The 26811-nt window shown below is 45.2% G+C and overlaps 1 long non-coding RNA gene across 1 annotated transcript; it reads left to right on the top strand.

Annotated features, from left to right (window-relative positions):
• The first annotated feature begins 2280 nt into the window (after positions 1–2280).
• Positions 2281–6107, top strand: LOC148217717 (uncharacterized). Its single transcript, XR_015800820.1, has 3 exons — positions 2281–2360; positions 5588–5707; positions 6085–6107. It is a non-coding gene; the product is annotated as an uncharacterized LOC148217717 (long non-coding RNA).
• The last annotated feature ends 20704 nt before the right edge of the window (positions 6108–26811 follow it).

The following is a 26811-nucleotide window of genomic DNA, read 5'->3' as shown; positions in this document are numbered from 1 at the left end:
AGGGGAGCATCTGAGGTTTAGGGCGTGTATAGGGTTTTGAGGGCATCTTGGGTTGGGCTGGCTCTAGGTTTAGGGGGTGTCTAGGGTTATGTGGTTGTCTTATGTGGGGGTTGTGTTATGTGGGGGTCTAGGGTTACAGGAGCTTCTCGGGTTCTGAGGGCATCTAGGGTTGTGGGGCTTCTAGCTTTAGACTGAGTCTAGGCTTAGGTCTGGGGGTGTCTAAGCTTCTGGGGGCAACGAGGGTTGGGCTGACTGTAGGGTTACGGGGGTTTCTAGGGTTTGGGGCTGTCTAGAGTTGGCTCGGAGTTTAGGGTTGGGGGGACATCTAGGGTTCTGGGGGTGTCTAGGGTTGTGGGGGCGTCTGGGATTAGGGGAGCTTCTACAGTTACGGAGCATCTGGGGTTTTGAGGGTGTCTAGGCTTGGGCTGGCTCTGGGGTTGGGGGGTGTCTAGGGTTTGGGTGTGTCTAGTTTTAGGGGCATGTCTAGGATTCGCTGAGAGTCTAGGGTTAGGGGTTATGTGTGAGGTTTTGGGGTGTCTATTGTTGTGGGGATATCTAGGCTTGGGGTGACTCTACGGTTTGGGGGGTGTCTGCGGTTTGGGAATGTCTAGGGTTCACTGGGGTTCTAGTATTAGCAGAGCAACTAGGGTTATGAAGGCGTCTAGGGTTATGGGGGCATCTAGGTTTGGGCTCACTCTAGGGTTAGGGGGGTGTCTTTGCTTTGGGATCTCTAGGGTTAGGGGGGCCTCTGGATTTCGGTGAGGGTCTTAGGTTTTCTTTGTCCAAATAGACTGGGATTACTCCCATACCACAGCTGGAACCACCTGGAACCCTGGCTTCTCATGGAGTGCCAAAAGCCCCGTCCTAACTGGTCTCAGGAACCCGGCAAAATGAGTTTTGTTTCACAGAGGAAAGGGCCACAGTTTTTGTCCAGATACCTGTGCCCCCCACCAGGCTTCTGCCTGCTAAAATTCCAAATGGACCGGGATTGCTTCCATACCACAGCTGCCCCCACCTGTAATCCTGGCTCTCTTTCGGATGCCAAAAGCCTCCTCCTAACTGGTCTCAGGAACCCTGGGAGGGTGAGTGTTGTTTCACAGGAAAATTGGGCAACTCCCCATGTCCAGTGATGCTGGGCCTGGGCCTGGGCTTCTGCCTGCTAAAACTCAGAACAGACCAAGTTTTTTTTCCGGTTTTGTTTAACAGCGAAAAGGACCGCTATTCATGTCCAGAGCCATGTTCCGGCCTTCAGCTTGACAAAATTACAAATGGAGCGTGGTTTCTCCCAGCCCCAAGCTGCCACCACTTAGAAGCCTGGCTGCCTTTGGGGTGCCGAAACCCTCCTCTGTGCACATCTCAGGAACCCTGGAAGCGTGAGTGTTGGATTCGCAGGGAAAAGGCCATCAGATTCTATCCTGGGGCCTGTGACCAGGAGCAGTCATCTACATGTTAAAATTCCAAATGGAGCATGGTGTCACCCAGACCTCAGCGGCATCCAGCTGTGACCCTGCTGCTCTTGGAGTGCCAAAAGCCTCCTCGTAGCTGATTTCAGGAACCTGGCAAGGGTAAGATTTGTTTCACAGGGAAAAGGGCCAGACTTCGTGTCCAGGGACCTGTGCACCAAACCAGGCTTCTGCCTGCTAAAATTCCAAATGGACCGGGATTTCTCCTGGCCCCAAGCTGCCACCACCTGTAACCCTGGCTGCCCTTGGAGTGCCGAACGCCTTCTCCAAACTCAATTTGTCTTTTTGACTTCTAAATCGATTTTAAATTATTTTCAGAAATGTAATTTCAAGTAAATTGTTCTGATTAATATTTGATCTTTGTAACTTTATAATTTACCTCTTTGTGTAGGGTTGGCCTGTTCATTTTTAATTAGTTTAGTGGAGGGGGAAAATGTAAAATTTTCCACTGCAGTAGTAATGGAATAGTACTACAAAATAGGAATAAAATACTAAGTACAAATGTATTTTTATACTGATAGAATTGAGGGCTAATATTATATTAAATCACATTGAATTTCCTAGCATCCTAAACTGCTGGAGTTGATATAATAAACGTAGAAAAAAGGGACATGCTAAGCATGCCAAAGCATACCTCATATTTGTAGGAGATTCTTGCTTGTAAACGTCTCCTGACACTTGCCATCTCTGCATGTGTTCTTTACATCTATTTTATTTTCAGAGGAAGGGTCGCACGCTTCTTGGTGTTTTCAATTGCACCAGAACTCCCGGTAGAAGTCGAAGACTTAGATCCGATATCCTGGAACCTCTAGTTGACACTGAAACAATTAACACGAGACTGGGCTGCTGTGAAGGAATTACTCCAGGATGAGGAGCTCTTTTTTGGTCTTCAAGCAGGTAGTAGTTTATTTTGTAACACCTAAGACTCTTCTTAAACATTTTTTTTTTCTAACAGAGGAAAGTATGTAGTGTGACTCAGTATATTTGAAAAGTATTTTTAGTGGTTTGTTAGGTGACATAGTGATCACTTTTTGAAGTAATCTGTATTATCATAGTGGTATTTTTCTCAAGTATTTTGCTTAGAAAAGTTAAATTTCTCTGATCAAGTGTGTAGAAGTCTGTGAGCCAATAGCTCCAGCAGAACTCCCGGGGCTGCTTCTTTGGGATGTAATACGGAACCTAGCGATATTCCTGCTCTGCAAACGTGGGAGGGAGTGGAACGGCAAGTGGTGAAACTTGACTGCTCCTTCAATCCCAGAACACCTGGGTTTAAGTTCCATCAGCCAGAGGATGGAATGAACCCTGGTGCCAGCCATCCTGGGGGCACTGGACTGCTGTTACCATCTTCTCTATTATCTTTTGCATGATGTGATTCTCCCTTGATGAGAGAAGGCAGAAAATGTGGTAGGAGGGGGAGCTCATTTCGTTTCTGTGGACTCCAGGCTTGGGGCAGCTGCAGAGAGCTTTGGTTTCAAATAATACTGCACAAACACAGTGAACTTGAACCTCTTGGGCACTTTTGGATCCCTCTGTGCCACTCCTTCTCTGATACTTTACCTGCGAGGTGTGGGCTCAGAAGCACCTGCCCCTCCTGGATGGGTTTTTGTTGGGAAGGATGAATTAGGGAAACCTTATAAGTACGAGTGCCTAGCAAAAGACTTTGAGAATATGGAAAATATAAGCAAAATAGAAATGATAGCAATTTTCGACTGTGTGGCTGAAAGCTACTGAATGCCTGAAGGCCCCTTTGTTTAGATAATGTTAGATGCTGAGAATACCAAAAAGCAAACAGACATCCTCCCTAGACATGCCAGGAAGGGTCCCAGATAAAATTGAGAGATAAGAAAAGCAGTAAAACATGGTAATATAGTGATTCCTTTCGGTTGCATGCAAATGTTAGAGAATTTGTATCTTGTATTAGATTGGTTAGTGGAAATTAGAATATTCAACATAGATTTATTGTATTGTAAACGGGAAAATATCTCTCTTACTCTCTTACTCTCTTACGCTCCCTTCGCTCTTGCTTTCTTACTCTCTTCTCTTACTCTTGCTCTATCCCTCTCTCTCTGTCCTGCTCTGAGCTGCAGCTGTAGTTCCTAGCAGGGCCTCATATATAGCCACGCCCTATGAAATAAACTGCAAACTTCAAGACCAGAATACAGAGAGCGCCTGAGTTTGTTCCGACCATCCCAACGCAGTAATTCCCACAGGTTTTTGCAGGTACAAATTTATTTTCTTAGAGAAGCCATTGGGTGTAATAAAAATCTATGGAAAACAGGTGGTTGGTACACTAGCTGATAGTAGGTCTTGGGTTTTTCTTCTTTTCTTTAACTTTTTCTTAAGAGAACCTTTAAACTGGAAAACTGAAGGGGGGTGGGGTTGCTTCTCATTTTTTGAAGAATTGCTGTGGATTAAGGTATGTCAAGTGACACCACCAAAATAAGATTGGAAGAACTGAGTTTCAGGACTCTGCACTTAATTCTTTTAATGTGTTTGTGTGGGTGCAGGAAATGCCAAATCCCAGAGCAATTCTGTCTGTAACATTAAGTGCAACATCTTTAAAGCCAAGTGCTCGGTGTGGGGTTTTCACCTATGTTTTTATGGTCTAAAGGCTTTTCTTGAGCCCCAAAAGCCACAAGGAACTTGCCAGAAGCAGGCCTTCATTGCATAGCTGGGATTTCAATTTGCTCTTGGATTCTTCCTTCCAATCTTCTCCTGGGTTCTTGTGCCAGCAGAGGTCCTCTGACCCCAGAGCCATACAGGGTGTCTGTTGCCTTGATAAATGGGAATGAAGTTGGCCGAGTCTGTCAGGAAAACAAAAATATCCTGGAGTTTGTTTGGCCAAAGATGGACCATGAAGATGTCTGTACTAGCGGTGGGTGTGAGTGCTGATCCTTTTGGGTTGTGTGGTGCCCCTGGCCCCTCAGAAGTCAGGGCAAGGCTGAAGGAAGGAGGGAAGCTGCCAGAGCTGCAGGTGGGGACAGTATTGGCTGTTTCAAACTGCTTGGTGCAGAACTAGAAGAATAGCTTTCCTCCTTTCTCTCCATCACTGACCAGAATATTAAGATGAAGCTGCGCTAAGCTGTGTCTTTTGTGGGTTGTTGTTTGGTTGGGGTTTTTCTGGCTTTTGAATGTATTTCCAAGTGGTGCAGTGAGGAGCAAGTTGCTGGGTTACATGATTTCTGACTGACATATCACAGAAATGGGCATCTGTGTGTGCATGTGCTTCCTAGCAAATCTAGATGTGATGTGGAAATCCTAAGGGAGGATTTCCAGCCTTGACTACATGTGACACAGGCTTCTGAAAATGGAACTGACCTTGGCAGAATAGCAGCTGTGAAGGGAAACAGAACTAAAATACATGTAAGCAGAAAAACCGAATGAAGTGGTACTTCTTGGTCCTGCGTGCACTTTGTGCCACTGCTTGCTGTGAACACTTGGTGTTACAGCTCAGTGTAGGCCACTTCAGTGTTTGATGGGTTTGATTTTTGTGGTCAGTTAGTTCCTCTAAACAACTCCCCTCCTTTACTGGACACATCCCTGGAGTGGGACCAGATTCACCCTTACCCTGGAGGAATTCTCTGCTCCTCTGGAGAGGGGATGAAGCCAAGGGTTATGAGCAAAGGAAAACAACCAAATCGTGGGCATTATGTCCTCGATGCATGCAGCACCATGTGTTTTCCAAGTTCCCAGCACTGATGAATCTGAACAAGAAAATGCCTGTTCCTTCACTTCTCCAGCTCTCCCCCCACACCTCCCCTGCTTCCCTTGCTCTTATCCTTGGTGTGCCAAGGTCCTGCATCTCCCTGGCTCTCCAGATGTAGCTCACCTTGTCCTGCCTGTGGCTGATAAAATATGGACCCAAGATGCTTTTTACCAGTAATCCATTATTTTAAAGAAACAAAGAGCATACAATGTGGTCTTTAGGAAATACATCCAAATAAGGGACTCTGCTTTTCCTGTAGTTCTCTTTCCTGTTTTCACCTGGGCTTGAAGGATGGGCATGGCCTGTATTTATCATATGAAAGTGATGTTACTAAATTTGTCCAGAAGTTTTGATTATTATTATTACTCATTTTCTGATAGAAAACAGTCTAATTTTGCCTTTCCCACGTTGTTTCCAGGTGCTCCCCAGGATGGATATCTGTGGTCTCAGACCACAGTGATTCCCTAGGAGGAAGGGGAGCCTTTGCCTCACCTGCACAGCTCAGGTGGATGGGACAGAATTGGTCTGGCCTGACAAGGTATGAACATCTGTCTGTGTTCTGGAGTGCCTTGAAACCTTTCTCTGTCAGGTTTTGGAGGGGTTTCTCTTTGGGATTTCTTGTGATGCAGCACCACGGGTATCCCTTTGTGCAAAGTCCAGTGCTAAAGGATTGAATAACGGACAAGTGGGGTCTGGGATGAAAATGGTTCTGTTAAAATTAAGGAAAGAATGCAATAAGAAAAATTAGTATCCTTTTAATGTCTGAAATAATTAGGAATAAAAATGCTGGAGAAGGGCACTCTGAATTGGTGTCACCTGTCATGGATAAAACCCCACAGTGAGCATCAGAGCAGAAGTGTGAGGGCTGGAATCCTTCTGCAGTGGACTTAATTTTCTTTTCCTCCTCTCTTTCAGGACAGGAAAAATCATTACACTCCTCCCATCATTGCCAAGAGCTGTGGTGTTTGAGCAGCCAAAGCCAAGAGGCTTCAGCACCAGAGGTCTGTGCCTAGAGGGCTCCTGGTCCTGCCCATGATGTGGGGTAACTCAGAGAATGCAGGGATCCTCTTTTTCTCCCTGCTGGGATTAACTGCCTAGGGAATCTGGGATCTGGGTGAAACTCCAGCTCTCCTGGTGTTCAGGGGTGCAAGGTCTGAGGGACTGCGCTTACCCCGTGGCTTTCCAGTTCAGCAGGAAAAAGAGGAAATGGAGTGCCAGAGCCATGTCCCGTCAGGCTGTGTTTCCCTCTGAGGAGAGAGAGACTGGGCTGAGGTGAGATTCCTGGGAGTGCTCGGATGAGCAATCCAGGGAACAGGGAGCTTGGGATTGCCGCTGCTGCTGGAACCATTGCCTTAGGTCTGCTCCCTTTGTGCCTGTGACAAGTGGGATTGGTGCTGGAGAGAGAGGTGCTGTTAGGAACAAAAGGTGGAATGAATCCTCTCTGGGGATGTGCAGTGAAGGACTGAATAGCATGGAAGGAGAGTATTTATAAACTATATCACTGTTTCTCCCCAAATTGGGGTGGAGCAGTGATGGGGGTGGTTAGGTTTGGTCTGGGCCTGTTATTCTTTGTGCAATTTTAAAATTCTGTTGTATGATTTACTGTCTGGTATCTTTCTAACAAAAGCTGACAGAAATTTAGGTTAAGGATTAGAATTTGGGTCCATTCATTGCAAAAAATTTGCCAAGGCTGGAGGACTGGGGTGATGACTGCTCTCAGGAAAGGTTACTTATTAATACTGTGTCAGATTTCCTGCAGTGACTGTCAGGCCTAAATGGCGGTGAGTTCCTGCTCTTCTCACGGGAGGATTGGAAATAATTTCAGTAGAATTAGAGATTTTAGAAAAATCCAGCTAAAAAATTCACCTCTGTACCCCCTAGGTTTTCCCAGTTTTTCCCAGCTAGGAGCTGCACAGAAGTCAGGCAGGGCCATCAGGGAACAGCTGTAAATTCAAAGGCACAAGCAGGAGATGTACCAGCAAAGGGCAGGAAAGGGGAGAGGTTTCAGAAAACATTTCTGTGGTCTAATTAATAATAATTTCTGATTCCCCAGTGAGAAGAACACGAACTCACGGCCATTCAGGCCTGACAGTCCCCTGCAGCAAGAGTTAAGCACGCATCCACAGAGGCAAGTCTGGCATCTGAAAGAAAAAAAACCCAGAAGAAAAAGGTGATCTCTTTTGCTTCAAAGTTATTTCAAGTTCTTAAAGCCCAACCAACATTTGCTCTTGATTTTGGTCCGGGTGAATCATGGGCACGGGTCATGCCATTCATTTAGCTGAAAACCCGGGGTCATTTAGAGGGGACACAAGAACTGTTTGTGTAAGAAAATGTGAGGGGATGTCAAGGGGAGTGAGGTGGCATTTCTGAGGAGATTGCTGAGGTAATGGAAGGGAGCCCAGCAGACAATTTGTCTGGGAAATCCGAGGCCCCTGGGAAGCGCAGCCAAGGCTCTGCAGGGGTAGCAGGGAGGGCTCAGCACTCGAGACTCTCTGTGTCCTCCTTCCTCGGCAGCAGGCGGCCAGGAAGGGAGAGGCACCGTACGGGATTAAGCCGGAGGGAGCAAGAGGAGGAGCAGCCTCGGGCTGGAGAGGGGCAGGAGAAAGGCCAAGGGAGCTCCCTGGGGCCACCAGGGCCTGTGGGGAACAGAATGGACGCTTGGATGACCAGTGGAGGTGAGGAGTGGATCTGAGTTCATCTACAGGGAAATAAGTAGGGGATATTCTGGAGTGAAAAGTTGAGGTGATGAGTTCACCCACCTTGGCACAAGTTGTGTTTGCACAAAGTGGGACCAGAGGTGAAGGTCAATCCAAAGTCAATCCTGCTTGACCTCTGAATTCCAAGATAAGTTTTACAAGCTGCCAAATGAGGGATTAAAAATACACAAAAATGAAACCGAGAGCATTAATGAGGTTCCTGGAAGTCCATTACATTGTTGTCATAGAATTCTTAATGAGATTTGATCTTTTGATGACAACAAGGCAGTTCTTTGTGATCTCGAGCCCTGAACTGCAAATGTGATGCCAAACGCGAATTTTGACCTCAGGCTGGAATTGTGACTGCAAGCCATGAACAGATATTATGATTCCAAAATGGAATTTTGACCTCAAGCCTTGAACTGAAATTGTGATTCCAAACTGCAATTGTGACCTCAAGATTTGAACTTGAATTGTGATTCCAAAATGGACTTGCGACCTCAGACTGTAATTGTGACCTCAAGCCTTGAACTGCAATAGAGATTCCAAATCGGAATTGTGACCTCAGACTGGAAGTGTGACCACAAGCCTTGAAATGCAATTGTGATTCCAAACCGGAATTGTGACCTCAGATTGGAATTGAGACCTCAAGCCTTGAACTGCAATTGTAATTCCAAACGGGAATTGTGACCTCACACTGGAATTGTGACCCTGAGCTTTGAACTGCAACTGGGATTCCATACTGTAATTGTGACCTCGAAGCTTGAAATGCAATTTTCATTCCAAACTGGAATTGTGAGCTCAGACTGCAATTGTGATCTCGAGCCTTGATCTGCAATTGTGATTCCAAACCGGAATTTTGATCTCAGAATGGAATTGTGATACAGAAATTACATTGTGATTCCAAACTGGAATGGTGAGCTCAAGCCCTGACCTGAAATTGTAAATCCAAAATGGAATTGTGACCTCAGACTGGAATAATGACCCTGAGCTTTGAACTGCAATTGTGTTTCCAGACTGGAATTTTGAACTCAGACTGAAATTGTGACCTCAAGCCTGGAGCTACAATTGGGATTCCAAACCAGAATTGTGACCTCAGACTGGAACTGTGACCTCAAGACTTGAAATACAATTGTGATTCCAAACGGAAATTGTGACCTCAGATTGGAATTGTGACCTCGAGCCGAGAACTGCAATTAATATTTCAGACTGGAATTGTGACATCAGACTGGAATTTGACCTGAAGCCTTGAAATGCAATTGTGATTCCAAACTCCAATTGTGACCTCAGACTGCAATAGTGACCTCGAGCTTTGAACTGCAATTGTGATTCCAAACTGGAATTGTGACCTCAGACTGGAATTGTGAACTCGACCCTTGAGCTGCAATTGTCATTCCAAACTGGAATTGTGACCTCAGACTGGAATTGTGATCTCGAGCCCTGAACTGCAAATGTGGTTCCAAATGCGAATTTTGACCTCAGACAGGAATTGTGACCGCAAGCCATGAACAGATATTTTGATTTCAAACTGGAATATTGACCTCAAGCCTTGAACTGAAATTGTGATTCCAAACTGCAATTGTGACCTCAAGATTTGAACTTGAATTGTGATTCCAATATGGACTTGTGAACTCAGACTGGAATTGTGACCTCAAGCCTTGAACTGCAATTGTGATTCCAAATCGGAATTGTGACCTCAAACTAGAATTGTGACCTCGAACCTTGATCTGCAGTTGTGATTCCAAAATGGACTTGTGACCTCAGACTGGAATTGTGACCTCAAGCCTTGAACTGCAATTGTGATTCCAAACCGAAATTGTGACCTCAGACTGGAATTGTGACAACAAGTCTTGAACTGCAGTTGTGATTCCAAACTGCAATTGTGACCTCAGACTGGAATTCTGACCTCGAGCCTTGAATAGCAGTTTTAATTCCAAATGGGAATTGTGGCCTCAGACGGGAATTGTGACCACAAGCCTTGAGCTACAGTTCTGATACCAAACTGGAATTGGTCGTCAAACTGGAATCGTGACCTCGAGACATGGTCAGTAGTTGTGATTCCAAACCGGAATTGGGGCCTCAGACTGGAATTGTGATCTCGAGCCTTGAACTGCAAATGCGATTCCAAACGGGATTTGTGACCACACACTGAGGTTGTGACCTAGAGACATGATCTGTAGTTGTGTTACCAAACCGATATTGGGACCTCAGACTAGAATTGTGACCTCCAGACTTGAACTGCAATTATGATTCCAAAGTCGAATTGGAGCCTCAGACTGGAATTGTGATCTCGAGCCTTGAAATGCAATTGTGATTCCAATCGGAAATTTTGACCTCAGACAGTAATTGTGACCTCACGCCTTGAAGTGCTATTGTGATTCCAAACTGTAATTGTGACCTCGAGCCTTAAATTGCAGTTGTGATTCCAAACGGGAATTGTGGCCTCAGAATGGAATTGTGACCCCGAGCCTTGAGCTGCAGTACTGATTCCAAACAGGAATTGTGTCCTCAGATTGGAATTGGGACCTCAAGACTTGAACTGCAAATGTCATTCCAAACTGGAATTGTGACCTCGAGCCTTGAACTGCCATTGTGATTCCAAACCAGAATTGTGAACTCAAGCCTTGAACTGCAATTGTCATTCCAACAGGAATTGTGACCTCAGACTGGATTTATGACCTCGAGCCTTGAATAGCAGTTTTAATTCCAAACGGGAATTGTGGCCTCAGAAGGGAATTGTGACCACGAGCCTTGAGCTTCAGTTGTGATACCAAACTGGAATTGGGTCGTCAAACTGGAATCGTGACGTCGAGACATGAACAGCAGTTGTGATTCCAAAACGGATCTGGGGGCTTAGAATGGAATTGTGATGTCGAGCCTTGAACTGCCATTGTGATTCCAAACAGGAATTGAGACCTAAGACTGGAATTGTGACCCTGAGCCTTGAACTGCAATTGTGATTCCAATCGGTAATTTTGACCTCAGACAGTAATGGTGACCTCACGGCTTGTACTGCAGTTGTGATTCCAAACCGGAATTTTGAGCTCAGACTGGAATTGTGACCCTGAGCTTTGAACAGGAATTGTGATTCCATAGTGGAATTGTGACCTCTAGCCTTCACTGCAATTGGGATTTCAAAATGGAATTGTGACCTCAGACTGGAATTGTGACATAACATGGAATTGTGATTACAAACTAGAATTCTGCCCTCAGTCTTTAATTGTTATATAGAAGTGAAACTGTGATTCTAAACAGGTATTTTGAGCTCAGTCTGGAATTGTGATATAGAAAGGAAATTGTGATTCCAAACTGCAATTGTGACCTCAAGATTTGAACTTGAATTGTGATTCCAATATGGACTTGTGAACTCAGACTGGAATTGTGACCTCAAGCCTTGAACTGCAATTGTGTTTCCATAGTGGAATGGATACCTCAAGACTTAAACTGCAATTTTGCTCCCAAACTGGAATTGTGATCTCAGACTGGAATTGTGACCTCAAGCCTTGTAATGTAATTGTGATTCCAAACTGGAATTGTGAGGACAGACTGGAATTTGAACCTCAAGCCTTGTTCTGCAATTTTGATTCCAAACTGCAGTTGTGAGCTCAGACGTGAAATTGTGATTTTGAAATGGAATTGTGGTACCGAAGTAGAATTGTAATTCTGATACTGAATTTTGATTCCACAACGTGATTCCAAACCGGAATACTCATCCCAAAATGGAATTGTGACCTCAAACTGAAATCGTGATTCTAGACTGCAATTTTGACTTCAGTCTGTAGTTGTGACTTAGAAGTGGAATTGTGATTCCAAACAGGTATTGTGAGCTCAGTCTGGAATTGTGATATAGAAATGAAATTCTGATTCCAAACTGGAATTGTGAGCTCAGACTCGAATTGTGAGCTCAAGCCTTGAACTGCAATTGTGTTTCCATAGTGGAATTGTGACCTCTAGCCTTGAGCTGCAATTGTGATTCCAAACCCGAATTGTGACCTCAAACTGGAATTGTGACCTCAAGCCTTGAACTGCATTTGTGATTCCAAACTGGAATTCTGCCCTCAGTCTGTAATTGTGACATAGAAGTGGAATTATGATTCCAAACAGGTATTTTGAGCTCAGACTGGAATTGTGATATAGAAATGAAATTGTGATTTCAAAATTGACTTGTGACGTCAAACTCGGATTGTGACCTCAAGCTTTGAACAGCAAATGTGATTCCAAACGGGAATTGTGACATTAAGATTTTAACTTGATTTGTGATTCCAAAATTGACTTGTGACCTCAGACTAAAATTGTGATCTCGAGCCCTGAACTGCAATTGTGGTTCCAAAGGGGAATTTTGACCTCAAGATTTGAACTTGAATTTTGCCTCCAAAATGAACTTGTGACCTCCCACTGGAAGTGTGACCTCAAGCCTTGAAGTGCAATTGTGATTCAAAAACGGAATTGTGACCTCAAACTGGAATAGTGACCTAGAGCCTTGAGCTGCAGTTGTAATTGCAAACCGGATTTGTGCCCTCACACTGGAATTGTGACCTCACGCATTGAACTGCAGTTGTGATTCCAACCTGGACTTTTGACCTCAGACTGGAATTGTAACCACATGCCTTGAACTGCAATTGTGATTCTAAACTACTATTGTGACCTCAGACTGGAATTGTGACCACAAGCCTTGAACTGCAGTTGTGATTCCAAACTGTAATTCTGACCTCAAGATTTCAACTTCAATTGTGATTCCAAAATGGACGTGTCAGCTCAGGCTGGAATTGTGACCTGGAGCCTTGAGCTAAAATTTAAATTCCAAACCTGAATTTTGATCTCAGACTGCAATGGTGACCGCAATCCATGAGCAGCTATTTTGTTTCCAAACTGGAAATGTGACCTCAAGATGTGAACTTCAATTGTGATTCCAACATGGACCTGTGACCTCAGACTAGAATTGTGACCTCGAGCCTTGAGCTAAAATTTTGATTCTAAACCGGAATTTTGATCTCAGACTGCAACGGTGACCGCAATCCATGAGCAGCTATTTTGTTTCCAAACTGGAAATGTGACCTCAAGATGTGAACTTCAATTGTGATTCCAACATGGACCTGTGACCTCAGACTAGAATTGTGACCTCGAGCCTTGAGCTAAAATTTTGATTCTAAACCGGAATTGTGAGCTCAAGACTTGATCTGCAACTGTAAATCCAAACTGGAATTGTGATCTCAGACTGGAATAGTGACCCTGAGCTTTGAACTGCAATTGTGATTCCATACTGGAATTGTGACCTCGAGCCTTGATCTGCTCATGTGATACCAAACAGGAAATGGGGCCTCAGACTGGAATTCTGACCCCGCGCCTTGAGCGGCCATTGTGATTCCAAACCGGTATTGGGTACCCAGAATGGATTCGTGACCTCGAGCCTTGAACTGCAGTTGTGATTCCAAAAGGGAATGTGGCCTCAGACTGGAATGTTGACCCCGAGCCTTGAGCTGCAGTTGTTATTCCAAACTGGTATTGTGATCTCAGACTGGAATTGTGACTTGGAGGCTTGAACTTTAGTTGTGATTCCAAACCGGAATTGTGGCCTCAGACTGGAATTGTGATCTTGAGTCTTGAGCTGCACTTGTGATACCAAACCAGAACTGGAGCCTCAGACTGGAATCCTGACCTAGAGCAATGAACGGCAGTTGCAATTCCAAACCGGTATTGAGACCTCAGACTGCAATTTGGACTTGGAGCCTCGATCTTTAGTTGTGATACCAAACAGGAATTGGGGGCTCAGATTAGATTTTTGATCTTGAGAATGTAAATGCAATTGTGATTCCAAACTGCAATTGTGACCTCAAGTCTTAAACTACACTTGCTATTCGAAACTGGAATTGTGAACTCAAGCCTTGAACTGCGATTCTGATTCCAAACTGGAATTGAGACCTCAAGCCTGGAACTGCTATTTTGGTACCAAACTGAATTTGTGACCTCAAGCCTTGAAAATCAATTGTGATTCCAAATCAGACTTGCGACCACACAATGGATTTGTGACCTCGAGCCTTGAGCTGTGGTTGTGATACCAAACCGGAAATGGGTCGTCAGTCTGAAATCGTGACCTGGAGACGTGAACAGGACTTGTGATAACAAACGGGAATTGGGTCCTCAGACTGGAATTGTGTCCTCGAGTAACTAATAGCAGTTGTGATTCCAAACCGGAATTGTGACCTCAAACTGGAATTGTGACCTCGTGACTTGAACTGCAAATGTGATTCCAAACTGGAATTGTGACCTCAAGCCTTGAAATGTATTTGTTATTCCAAACTGGAATTGTGAACTCAAATCTGGAACTGCAATTTTGTTACCAAACTGAAATTGTGATCTCAAGCCATGAACTGCAATTGTGATTATAAACCGGAATTGTGACCAGAACTGGAATTGTGACCTCTAGCGTGGAACTGCAGTTGTGATTACAAACGGGAATTGTGGCCTCAGACTGGATTTGTGACCTCCAGCCTTGAACGGCAGTTCTGATTCCAAACGGGAATTTTTTCGCCTCAGACTGGAATTCTGATCCTGAGCGTTGATCTGCATTTTTGATACTAAAAGAGAATTGTGTCCTCAGACTGGAATCGTAACCTTGAACAATAAACAGCAGTTGTGATAGCAAACCGGTATTGGGACCTCAGACTGGAATTGTGACTTCGAGATTAGAACTTCAGTTGTGATTCCAAAGCGGAATTTTGACCTCAGACTGGAATTGTGACCCCGAGCCATTAAATGCAATTGTGATTCCAAACAGGAATTTTGTCCTCAGATTGGAATTATGACCTCAAGCCTTGAACTGTAATTGTTATTCCAAACTGGAATTCTGACCTCAGACTGGAATTGTGACCTGAAGACTTGAACATCAACTGTGATTCCAAAATTCACTTGTGACCTCAGACAGGATTTGTGACCTCAAACCTTGAACTGCAATTCTGATTCTAAATCGGATTTGTGACCACCCACTGGATTTGTGTCCTCGAGCCTTGATCTGCAGTTGAGATACCAAACTGGAATTGGCTCTAAAGACTGGAATCGTGACCTCAAGGTATGGACAGGTGTTGTTATTCCAAACGGGAATTGTGTCCTCATATTGGAATAGTGACATCGCGCATTTAACAGCAGTTGAGATTCCAAGTGGTATTGGGGTCTCAGACTGGAATTGTGACCTCAAGCCTTAAACTGCAATTGAGATTCCAAACTGGAATTGTGAACTCAAGCCTGGAACTGCAATTTTGGTACCAAACTGAAATTGTGAGCTCGAGCCTTAAACTGCAATTGTTATTCCAAAATTCACATGTGGCCTCCGACAGGATTTGTGACCTCAAGCCTTGAAATGCACTTTTGATTCCAAACCTGATTTTTGGCCACACACTGGATTTGTGCCCCCGAGCCTTGATCGGCAGTCGTGATGCAAAACCTAAATTTGGTCATCAGACTGGAATTGTGACCTCGAGACGTGAACAGCAGTTGTGATTCCAAATGGGAATTGTGGCTTCAGACTGGAATTGTGACCCTGAGCCTTGAGCTGCAGTTGTGATACCAAACCGATATTGGGACCTCAGACTAGAATTGTGTCTTCGACCCTTGGACTTTAGTAGTGGTTCCTGACAGGATTTGGGGCCTCAGACTGGAATTGTGATCTCGAGCCTTGAACTGCCATTGTGATTCCATAGAGGAATTGTGACCTAAGACTGGAATTGTGACCCTGAGCCTTGAACTGCAATTGTGATTCCAATCGGAAATTTTGACCTCAGACAGTAATGGTGATCTCATGCCTTGAACTGCCATTGTGATTCCATAGAGGAATTGTGACCTCAGACTGGAATTGTGACCTCGAGCCTTGAACATCAATTGTGATTCCAAACAGGAATTTTGTCCTCATACTCGAATTCTGGCCTCAGGACTTAAAATGCAAATGTGATTTCAAACTGGAATTGTGACCTCAAGCCTTGAAATGCAATTCTTATTCCAAACCGGAATTGTGAAATCAAGCCTTGAACTGCAATTGTGATTCCAAACCAGAATTGTGACCTCAGACTGGATTTATGACCTTGAGCCTTGAATAGCAGTTTTAATTCCAAAGGGGAATTGTGGCCTCAGACTAGAATTGTGACCCCGAGCCTTGAGCTTTAGTTGTGATTTCAAATCGGAATTGGGTCCTCAGACTGGAATCATGACCTCGAACGATGAATTGCAGTTGTTATTCCAAACCATAATTGGGTCCTCAGACTGGAATTGTGACCTCGAGACATGAATAGCAGTTGTGATTCCAAAACGGAATTGTGACCTCAGACTGGAGTTGTGACCTTGAGCCTTGAACTGCCATTGTGATTACAAACCGGAATTGTGACCTCGGGCCTTGAGCGGCAGTTGTGATTCCAAACGGGAATTGTGGCCTCAGACTGGAAATGTGACGCCTAGCCTTGAGCTGCAATACTGATTTCAAACAGGAATTGTCTTGGTTTAATTTTGACTTTCCCGGCCAAAGCTCCAAATTAATGTCTTCAGTTTGAGTTGCCAATTTAAATAAACTTATTTTTTTCTGTTGTGAGACAGAACCAGGAGCAAACGAGCATGGCAGGCCTAAAACTTGAGAGAGTATAAAAGAAAATTTATTAACTACACAAACAAAAAGAGAGGGAAAAAAAAAATTCAGAATAAGATTTTTCAGATCACTCCTTCCTTCCCTCTCCCAGTTTTCATAACAACAAAACAAACATATAACAAATACTTCGGTCAGTGCCCAATTAGTCTTTTTAAGTTCACTTCTGGAGAGAGAAGCCTCTTCTTGTTGAAGTTGTAGAGATTTTTCCCACAAGAAATAAAAAAGACAGTTCTCTTGTTGTTTTATCTTTCACGATTTGCATCCGCCCAGGAATCTGCAACTGTGACGCTCCTCCCAACTCTACAGCCGTGCCAAAGTTGTAGATGTGGGCCATGTTTGTTTCATGGGGTATTACTTTTAAGAATGAAATGTTCAACCGCAAAGATTCTCTTTGTCTCCTTTCTCTCTGCTCAGGCTTCATCTTCAGAAAACCAAAATCCCCTTCATTTCTCAGGGCAGAAATTCTCAACACAGGTGCTTTTTAGTCAAATCATTTATTAAATGTCTCTTTCCATGTCTCTTTCCATGGTTTATAGGAATATTCAGTACATCGGTTCATTCCTACAATTTCACAAAAAGATTTTCAGCCATTTCAGCATCTTCTCATTCTCCTTCCATCTTAAAAACTTAGCTCTTACATCACTGACTTCAGAAATCTTATTCCCTTTCATAGTCAAAGGAAAGGCTGGAGGCTTTGCAAATCTTATCTGAACACTAAAGAGTTAAAGTTTAACACAACTACAAGAGTTGGGCCAGGCTCAGGCTGTGCTGGGGGGGCAGCTGAGGTGTTAATCAGACTTTCTGGGGCTGGGCTGCAGCCCCACAGTGCTCATGGCCACCTGGGAAGGCCTGGCCCGTCCGGCAGCAGCAAGAGTCGGCCTCCCCCCCACGCCAGAGCCGCAGGCCCGTGGAGGAGGAAGCCGTGAAGGTCTTATCATACAACTTTTTCTCCCTCCGGCCATCGGGTCCCCCTCGTTGGTAAACAGGGCCCAAGCGGCCTCCCAAGCCTCCCCCCCCCCGCATGGGGGAGGGGGAAGCTTGGGTTGATGTTACCTGCTCAGCCGCAGGAAGACAAAGAGGGTCAGTTCCGGATTACCTTCCTCAAAATGTGTGTTCACGGAGCGAACTAACTTTGTCTAATTGGCTGTTGCAGGCATCCCAAACCCCACAGAGGAAATTCCCTTGGGAAAACCTCTTCTGAGTTTCTGCTTCCTAAGTCAACCAATCACAGGGCCTCAGACTGGAATTGTGATCTCGAGCCTTTAAATGCAAATGTGATTATAAACAAGAATTGTGACCTCAATCCATGAACTGCAATTGTTATTCCAAACCGGAATTGTGAACTCAAGCCTTGAACTGCAATTGTGATTCCAAAAAGGAATTGTGTCCTCATACTGGAATTGGGACCGCAAGACATAAAATGCAAATGTGATTCCAAACTGGAATTGTGAGCTCAGACTGGAATTGTGATCTGGAGACTTGAACTGCAATTGTGATTTCAAATCAGAATTGTGTCCTCAGACTGGAATCATGACCTCGAACGATGAATAGCAGTTGTTATTCCAAACCGGAATTGGGTCCTCAGACTGGAATCGTGACCTCGAGACATGAAGAGCAGTTGTGATTCCAAACGGGAATTGTGGCCTCAGACTGGAATTGTGACCCCGAGACTTAAGCTGCAGTTGTGATACCAAACCGGAATTGAGTCCTCAGAATGGAATCGTGACCTCGAGCAATGAAGAGCAGTTACGATTCAGAACCGGTATTGGGACCTCAGACTGGAACTGTGACTTTGAGTGTTGAAATTTAGTTGTGATTTCATAGCGGAATTGTGACCTCAGACTGGAATTGTGATCTCGAGACTTGAAATGCCATTGTGATTCCAAACAGGAATTATGACCTAAGACTGGATTTGTGACCCTGAGCCTTGAACTGCAATAGTGATTCCAATCGGAAATTTCGACCTCAGATAGTAATGGTGACCTCACGCCTTGAACTACTATTGTGATTCCAAGCGGTAATTGTGACCTCGAGCCTTGAATTGCAGTTGTGATTCCAAACCGGAATTGGGTACTTAGACTCCAATTGTGACCCCGAGCCTTGAGCTGCTGTTGTGATAACAAACCGGTATTAGGTCCTCAGACTAGAATTGTGTCTTCGAGCCTTGAACTTTAGTAGAGTCTCCTGACAGGTTTTGGTGCCTCAGACAGGAATTGTGATCTTGAGCCTTGAAATGCAATTCTGATTCCAAACAGGATTCATGACCTAAGACTGGAATTGTGAGCTCGAGCCTTGAACATCAATTGTGATTCCAAACAGGAATTGTGTCCTCATACTCCAATTCTGGCCTCAAGACTTAAAATGCAAATGTGATTTCAAACTGGAATTTTGACCTCAAGACATGAAATGCAATTCTTATTCCAAACCGGAATTGTGAAATCAAGCCTTGAACTGCCATTGTGATTCCAAACCGGAATGGTGACCTCAGACTGGATTTATGACCTCGAGCCTTGAATTGCAGTTGTGATTCCAAAGGGGAATTGTGGCCTCAGACTAGAATTGCGACCCCGAGACTTGAGCTTTAGTTGTGATTTCAACTCGGAATTGGGTCCTCAGACTGGAATCATGACCTCGAACGATGAATTGCAGTTGTTATTCCAAACCGGAATTGGGTTCTCAGACTGGAATCGTGACCTCGAGACATGAACAGCAGATGTGATTCCAAACCGGAATTGAGTCCTCAGAGTGGAATTGTGATCTCGAGCTTTGAACTGCAAATCTAATTCCAAACGGGATTTGTGGCCACACACTGAATTTGTGACCTAGAGACTTGAGCTGTAGTGGTGATACCACACTCATATTGGGACCACAGACTAGAATGGTGACTTCGAGCCTTGAACTGCAATTCTGATTCCAATCGGGAATTTTGACCTCAGACAGTAATGGTGACCTCACGCCTTGAACTGCTATTGTGATTACAAACTCTAATTGTGACCTTGAGCCTTGAATTCCAGTTGTGATTCCAAACGGGAATTGTGACCTCAGACTGGAATTGTGACCTCGAGCCTTGAACTGCAATTGTGATTCCAAACAGGAATTGTGACCTCAGGCAGGAATTGTGACCTCGAGACATGAACGGCAGTTGTGATTCCAAACGGGAATTGTGTCCTCATACTGGAATTGTGACCTCAAGACTTAAAATGCAAATGTGATTCTAAACTGGAATTTTGACCTCAAGCCTTGAAATGCAATTGTTATTCCAAACTGGGATTGTGAACTCAAGCCTTGAACTGCCATTGTGATTCCAAACCGGAATTGTGAACTCAGACTGGATTTGTGACCTCAAGCCTTGAATAGCAGTTGTGATTCCAAAGGGGAATTGTGGCCTCAGACTAGAATTGCGACCCCGAGACTTGAGCTTTAGTTGTGATTTCAACTCGGAATTGGGTCCTCAGACTGGAATCATGACCTCGAACGATGAATTGCAGTTGTTATTCCAAACCGGAATTGGGTTCTCAGACTGGAATCGTGACCTCGAGACATGAACAGCAGATGTGATTCCAAACCGGAATTGAGTCCTCAGAGTGGAATTGTGATCTCGAGCTTTGAACTGCAAATGTGATTCCAAAAGGGATTTGTGACCACACACTGAATTTGTGACCTAGAGACTTGAGCTGCCGTTGCGAAGGCTTTTACTCGGCTCCAAAATTGGGTTTTTCACCCTTCCTCCGGTCTAGCTCAGGTGTTAGGGTGAAATTCCCCTGGGCCCTAGCCTCATGGACGTAAATAAGATATCAAAAGAGGCTCTTTCCCCTAATAAAGTTACAGGTTTATTTCTCGTGGGTAGTGAGTGAAAAAGGGAAGGGAAAAAGGGAGAAGAGAGGGAGAAAAGAGAGGGGGAAGAGCAAAAGAGAGGGCAAAGAGCAGTGTAAGAGAGCGGGGTAAGAGCGAAAAGATGGGGGGAGGAGCAGGGTAAGAGACCGAGGCCAGGGGGTACTGACCTTTTCTAGGGTCTGGAAAGGGGGGGGCGGGGAGAAATTGGATCCCAGCCAGCTCTGTGTGGCCAGGAGGGGAGGTGGATCAAGATACAGGGCACAGCAGGGGTCACGGGATGTACCATTTACAATGTATCTAGGAAACGCAGCATCTCCCCATTTTTTGTTTAACAAAGTTGAAAGAAGGATATTGGTATCATTCAAATTATGATTTTGCCCACCACTTGTAGTTGGCGGGAGGGTTAGATTGTTTCAAGTCTTTCATTTCTATGTGATTGACTACTGAGGTAGAGGGAATGAGACTATTAATGGCTTTGAAAACTAAGTGACGTAGGATCCCGAATGCCATTATTACAAGGAAAAGAATAACAAAAATTAACATAATTGTTTTGACTATAGATGTCCACCACCCTGTGAGTCCCCAGCCTTTGAACAGTCCATTGAACCAATCTTCAGATTCTTGCTTCACTTGTCTGATTAAGTTGTTCATGTTTCGGAGGGCAGCATGGACGTTAGGAGCTTTTGAGGTCAGGTCCATACAGCAAAGTCCTTCAAATTCCTGGCACTCATGTCCGTGCAGTAGCAAGAGAAAATCTATAGCAGCACGATTTTGTAGTGTGGCCTGCCTGGTAATTTCCTCGTCTTCTAGGAGGGAGCTGATTGCGGTGGATGTTAAGTTTGCCTGTTTGACTACCCAACACTCTAGGTGGCCCAATTCACCTAGAGCTTTAGCTGCTGCAACCCACGGAAGAAACAGGGATGCAGCAATTCTTTTGGACTTGGCCCAATGGAAAATTTCAGAATTACAGCTTGGGTCCATATTGTCTGCACTTCGTTTTTGGATTTTATTACCTGATTTGTTTTTGTGAGTCCAATCGCTAATCAAGGTTTCATTGGGTGCCAACAGGGACAACCGACCGAAGGTGCATGGCCCTCCTAAGAGCCGAGAAGGAATTCCTGCCCACGCCCGGTCTCCACAAATTAAGAACAATCCCTTTGGGAGGCTTTTGGGGCTTGAATAAGTTGGGGTATCAGCTGCAATATGGCTTATAGTATTGCACCACCTTTTGGCAGTGAATTCCCCACGATGTTGCATTATGTTGTGGAATTCCTTTATGCTGGAAGGTTTTGGGAAGATTCTAAAGTGAATGCAATATTGTGCTGGGTAGGAACCTAGCAGTTCTAATTCTTGGGGTTCTTGAGCTGTTTTGGGCAAACTTGGCAGCAACTCTTCTATGGGGTTTTTATTTACTCCAGCTTGCTGCCTATGATTTTTGTGTGATGAAATGGTGTGTGACTCAGGAATTTCATTGGGCAAGTGTGTTTCAAAACTGGCTGAATATTCTCCAGACTTCAATGGGATTCCTACCAGGCAGGTGGACATAGGGTTTGCTGTTGCTGCTGTGGACAGACATATGTTTTCTTGTTGGAGCGTCTGTGCCAGGGTCACCCAGATGTTCTGACGTGGCTGAGGGACGATCCATGCAGCTGCTAGACTGTTCAGTGTTAACAGGAAGACAGCTTGGATGGGGTTCATCACGGGACTGAGAGAAGAGAAGCTTTTCTCTAGAAGAAAAGACAAACATTATAAAACCTATTAAAAGTCTCTATCTGCCGGAATGCCACCTTCTATGAGGATTTCTTTTCCTTTTTTCGGGCAGTGTCTTCTTTTTGAAGCCACAGCTACCTGCTCCTCGTTCTCCTCAGTTGGAGCAGGATGTTTGGGAACAAACGGTTTCACCCACTTTTGGGGAATCCACCGAGGGCCTGAGGGAGTGGATACACATGCATAGCCACGCCCCCAGGTAACAAGCTCATAGGGACCTTTGATTTCCCAGGTTTCTGGGTCCCTAATCAAAACTGGAGGATGTTGGGATAACTTGAATTGTTTACTACTGTTAAAGTGACGTACCACAGGTGGACTCATGTTTTCAAATGAACAATTCAGGAAATTGATAGTAAACATGGCTTTGCAGAGCTTCTGCTGTGGAGACATCCACACAGTTGAACTGCTCTGTTTAGCCAAAACCTGCTTGAGCGTCTGATTGGCTCGCTCCACTATACCTTGGCCTGTGGGGGAGTGGGAGGTGCCAGTTTTATGTTCCACTCCCCACTGCTGGACGAATTCCAGGAACTCCTTGGACTTATACGCTGCGCCCTTATCAGTTTTGATTTCCTTAGGGATCCCCAACACTGAAAAGGCTTGCACTAGGTGTTTTTTGGCGTGCACTGCCCTTTCTCCTGCATGGGCAGAGGCATAGACTGCGCCTGAATATGTGTCTATGCTAACATGCACATATTTGAGGCGACCAAAACTAGGAATGTGTGTGATGTCTGTTTGCCATACCTCACAACTGCCAAGACCTCGGGGGTTAACCCCCATGCCTATTGAGGGCATGGTGTGCAGCTGACAGTTGGAACAGGTGGCCACAATGGCTCGAGCCTGACTCCGAGTTAGCTGGAACTGACGCATTAGACCTGGTGTATTCTGGTGATACTGCTGGTGGCTCAGCTTTGCCTGTTGGAAGATGTCAGGAAGGCGTGCTTGTTCTGCTGGGGTTGCTTGTTCTGCTGGGGTTGCAAGGGAGTCTGCCTGACGGTTCCCTTCTGCAATTTCGCCTGGCAAATCTGTGTGTGATCTCACATGCATCACATAGAACGGGTGTTCTCTATGAGAAATCAAATAAATTAGTTTGGAAAGCAACCTGAAAAGCTGCTCATTTTTGATGTCTCTGAGCACTGCCTGCTCTGCCCTGGACCTTATCCCCGCTACATAGGCTGAGTCTGTCACCAAGTTTATTGGCTCTGAGAACTTTTCAAAGGCTCTCATGACTGCTGCCAGTTCAGCTACCTGGGGTGATCCTTCCACAAACTCAACATCAGCTTCCCAATGCTGACTCTGAGGATCTCTCCAAGTCATCACTGACTTGTGGGATGCCCCAGAGGCATCCGTGAACACTGTGAGAGTTTTGAGTGGTCTCCGACTCCTCATGAGGAATGAGGTGGAATTCCTCATTGAACAGCTCGTGAGACGGGGCATGGACTGATATTTGTCCTCTGTAGCTGTCCAGGGCTAATTGGAGACTGGCATTGCTCTGGAGCAAATGCTCAAACATCTCTTTAGTCAATTTTTCAGGAGAGTTCTTTCCCTCCTCAGACAGTTTAACAGAGAGGTGAATACATGTGAAGTCACAACCAGCTAGTTCATACAGTCTGATCCTTGCTTTCCGAATCAGCTGTGCTATTAACTCTTGTGGCTTAGTGATAGTTTTGGATCTTTGGTGGGAGAGGAAGACCCACTCTATGATTAAGAGTGACTCTCTCTGCTCCTTGATCCATTGGAATATTAACCCGTGTAAGTATGGCAGTTTTCCTAGGACAATGAATTTGAAGGGCAGCTCGGGCTGGTAACAGTGAGCTTGCCTCTCTCCTAAGGTCTTTTGTACCTTTTCGATTGCAGTCTTTGCCTCTGGGGTCAGTTCCCTGGGAGAAAGCAGCTCTCTCTCCCCTTTCAATAAATTGAAGAGAGGTTCTAGGTCCTCATTAGTGAGGCCTAGCCAGGGCCTAACCCAATTCAATGACCCACACAGGGAATGGAGATCTGCTAAGGTTTTTGGATTACAATTAATTTCCAATTTCTGCGGAACAATGGTCTGTGCAGTAATTTCCAGGCCCAGGTACTTCCAAGGTGGCATCCTTTGGACTTTGTCCTCCTGCAATTCAAATCCAGCAGAGATTAAAACTTTAACCACTAGGTCAAGTGTGTCTTGGAGTAGAGAGTTATCGGGTGCACACACTAGCACATCATCCATGTAATGAAGGATGATGGCCTCCCCTCTCTGGGCACGCACCTGGGACAGCAATGAGGCCACATACCACTGGCAGATGGAGGGACTGCATTTTAATCCCTGGGGCAAAACTCTCCAGTGCTAGCGCTTCATTGGGGCCTCTCGATTGATGGTAGGAACCGAGAAGGCGAACCTTGGGGCATCCTCTGGGTGTAGGGGAATGTGGAAGAAACAGTCCTTGATGTCTAGAACAGCCAATTGCCAATCTCTGGGAAGCATTGTTGGAGAAGGCATTCCAGGTTGGAGAGACCCCATGTCCTCAATTACTTTTTTTATTTCCCGGAGGTCATGGAGCAGCCTCCACTTGTCTTTCCCTGGTTTCTTTATCACAAAAACCGGGAAATTCCACGCACTTGTGGTCTCTTCTATGTGGCCTTTAGCCAACTGTTCCTCCACAAGCTCCTCAAGCGCCCTGAGCTTCTCCTTACTCATCGGCCACTGTGCTACCCACTTTGGGGTATCATCTAGCCATTTCAACTTTTGGGTAGGGCGCCTCACAGTGGCCGCTTCTAAAAATCCCGAGGAGTTTTAGGAATAATCAATTTCACCCCCCACTGGGACATGATGTCTCTCCCCCATAGAGGGCATTTATAATCTGCAACAAATGGACGGATGCTAGCCAATTTTCCATCTGGCCCCTCAATTTGTACGATGCTTTTTGATATTTTTGCCAATTTGACTCCTCCTACACCCTGGATTCTGTCTGCCACAGGCTGAAGTTCCCAATGGGACGGCCACATCCTTTCGGGTATGATAGTCACATCAGCACCCGTGTCCAGTACCCCCTCCACATGGAGGTGATCTGATCCACGGGTTAGGTTGCACGCCAGAGAAGGCCTGTCCTCACCCACAACTTCTGCCCAGTAGACTTCAGGTGATTTTCCATCTACTGGGACCTCCTGTGGAACAGGAATGGCCTGGGCAAGGATTTGTCCCTCAGCCAGGTAATATGGTGGTAGAGGACATCGTGCCAGGAGAATGAGGCCAGTTATGCTTCCCTTGATGGTCATGGGAACCACCTCAATCTCTAGGGGTGTGTGTGCTGTGTCACCGACAACAAAGTACTCACTGTCCAGTTTCATGTGGTTTAATGTCACGTCCTGTGTACTGTTAGGTAAGTCCACTGTTATGACTGTCCAATCAGGTAACCTGAAATGAAAACCTCTGGTAGTCACAAGCCTAAAACGGCCTAGTGGCTTCCAAACCTTGTTAATTGAACCTTTGATATTTTCATTGCCGTACATCCCCACACCCTCTATCCCATCCTCCCCCTTTTTGTTTATTAAGAGAGAGTCTTTTGCGAGTGTGGAGCCCGCTGCATTTATAGCTGAGCGCGCTATGGTGTTAATGGCGGGTACACGCTGTAAAGTTAGTGTTTTTGTTTGTTGGTCTTCTTCTGTTTTTGGTTGTGTGGACAGTCTCTGGCGAAGTGTCCTGGCTGCTTGCACTGGAAGCAGATGATGTGCTGCAGTTGCTCTGGTGACATTGGTTGCTTCTTGGCTTCTGGTGTCACAGCTGCCATGTTTTTTGGGCGTGCCAGTCCTGGATTTCTTTCGTGTCCACTGAGCAGTTCTGCTTTTCTGGCGCAGGCTTCTATCATCTGTGCTAAGCTAGGTGCTGGCTCCAGGGGAAGGCCAAGGATAACCCTACGGCAGGTTTCATTAGCATTCCTCTGAGCCATTTCTTTAATTAATTCAGCTTGTAATACTGGATCAGACACTTGTCTTTCTACTTGTGTACAAAGGCGGTCCACAAACTGTAAGAAATTCTCAGAAGTAAACTGTTTAATGTTAATATAACTGCCTTTAGTATCTACTGTTGGTAATTGATTAAAGGCTTTTTCTGCAACATTGCATATTTTATCTAGGACAGACTTGGATAGTACTCTGGTTTGGCTTTCAGGGCAATGCCAATCTTTTTCCCCACATAGGTGTTCATATGTCATATCATTATTGTCAGCATCTTTTGCATTATCTGAGCTTTTTAAAAGCTCTTGTAAAAGCACTTTTAAAGATCTTTTCCACAGGCTTTCCCATAGATCATATTCTGAAGGAGTTAACAGACACCGGAAAAGCTCTTTGATATCATATGGAACCAGTTCGTTTGAGTTAAAAGTGGCTCTCATCATGCCTTTAAAGATTTCACTATTTCTACCAAATTCTCTTTGTACTTTACAAATTTCTTTTTTATCTTGATAGGACAAAGGTTGATAACTTCTTTTACCGTTTCTCCTACCAAGATAAACTACAGGAGCAACTGATGGTATATACTCTTTCTCCTGGTGTTGACTTTCAGGGTTGGGCATCCCCCCCGACCCAGCCCGGGAGGCTGCCCACCCCCCCCCACCACGGGAGCACCATCCATCCCCCAGGGGCTGTGAGCTGATCCCTCCCCACCCTCACCCTCACCAGCACTGAAACTAGCAGGGGCTACATCGCCCTCCCCCACCCTGCAGCAGCTTGGAGGGAAGGAATGTG

The sequence above is a fragment of the Sturnus vulgaris genome, unplaced genomic scaffold (assembly GCF_052056855.1).
Source record: "Sturnus vulgaris isolate bStuVul1 unplaced genomic scaffold, bStuVul1.hap1 Scaffold_374, whole genome shotgun sequence".
NCBI classification, from domain to species: domain Eukaryota; kingdom Metazoa; phylum Chordata; class Aves; order Passeriformes; family Sturnidae; genus Sturnus; species Sturnus vulgaris.
The sequence above is the reverse complement of the archived record's forward strand: the minus strand, read 5'-3'. Positions and strand labels throughout refer to the sequence as shown.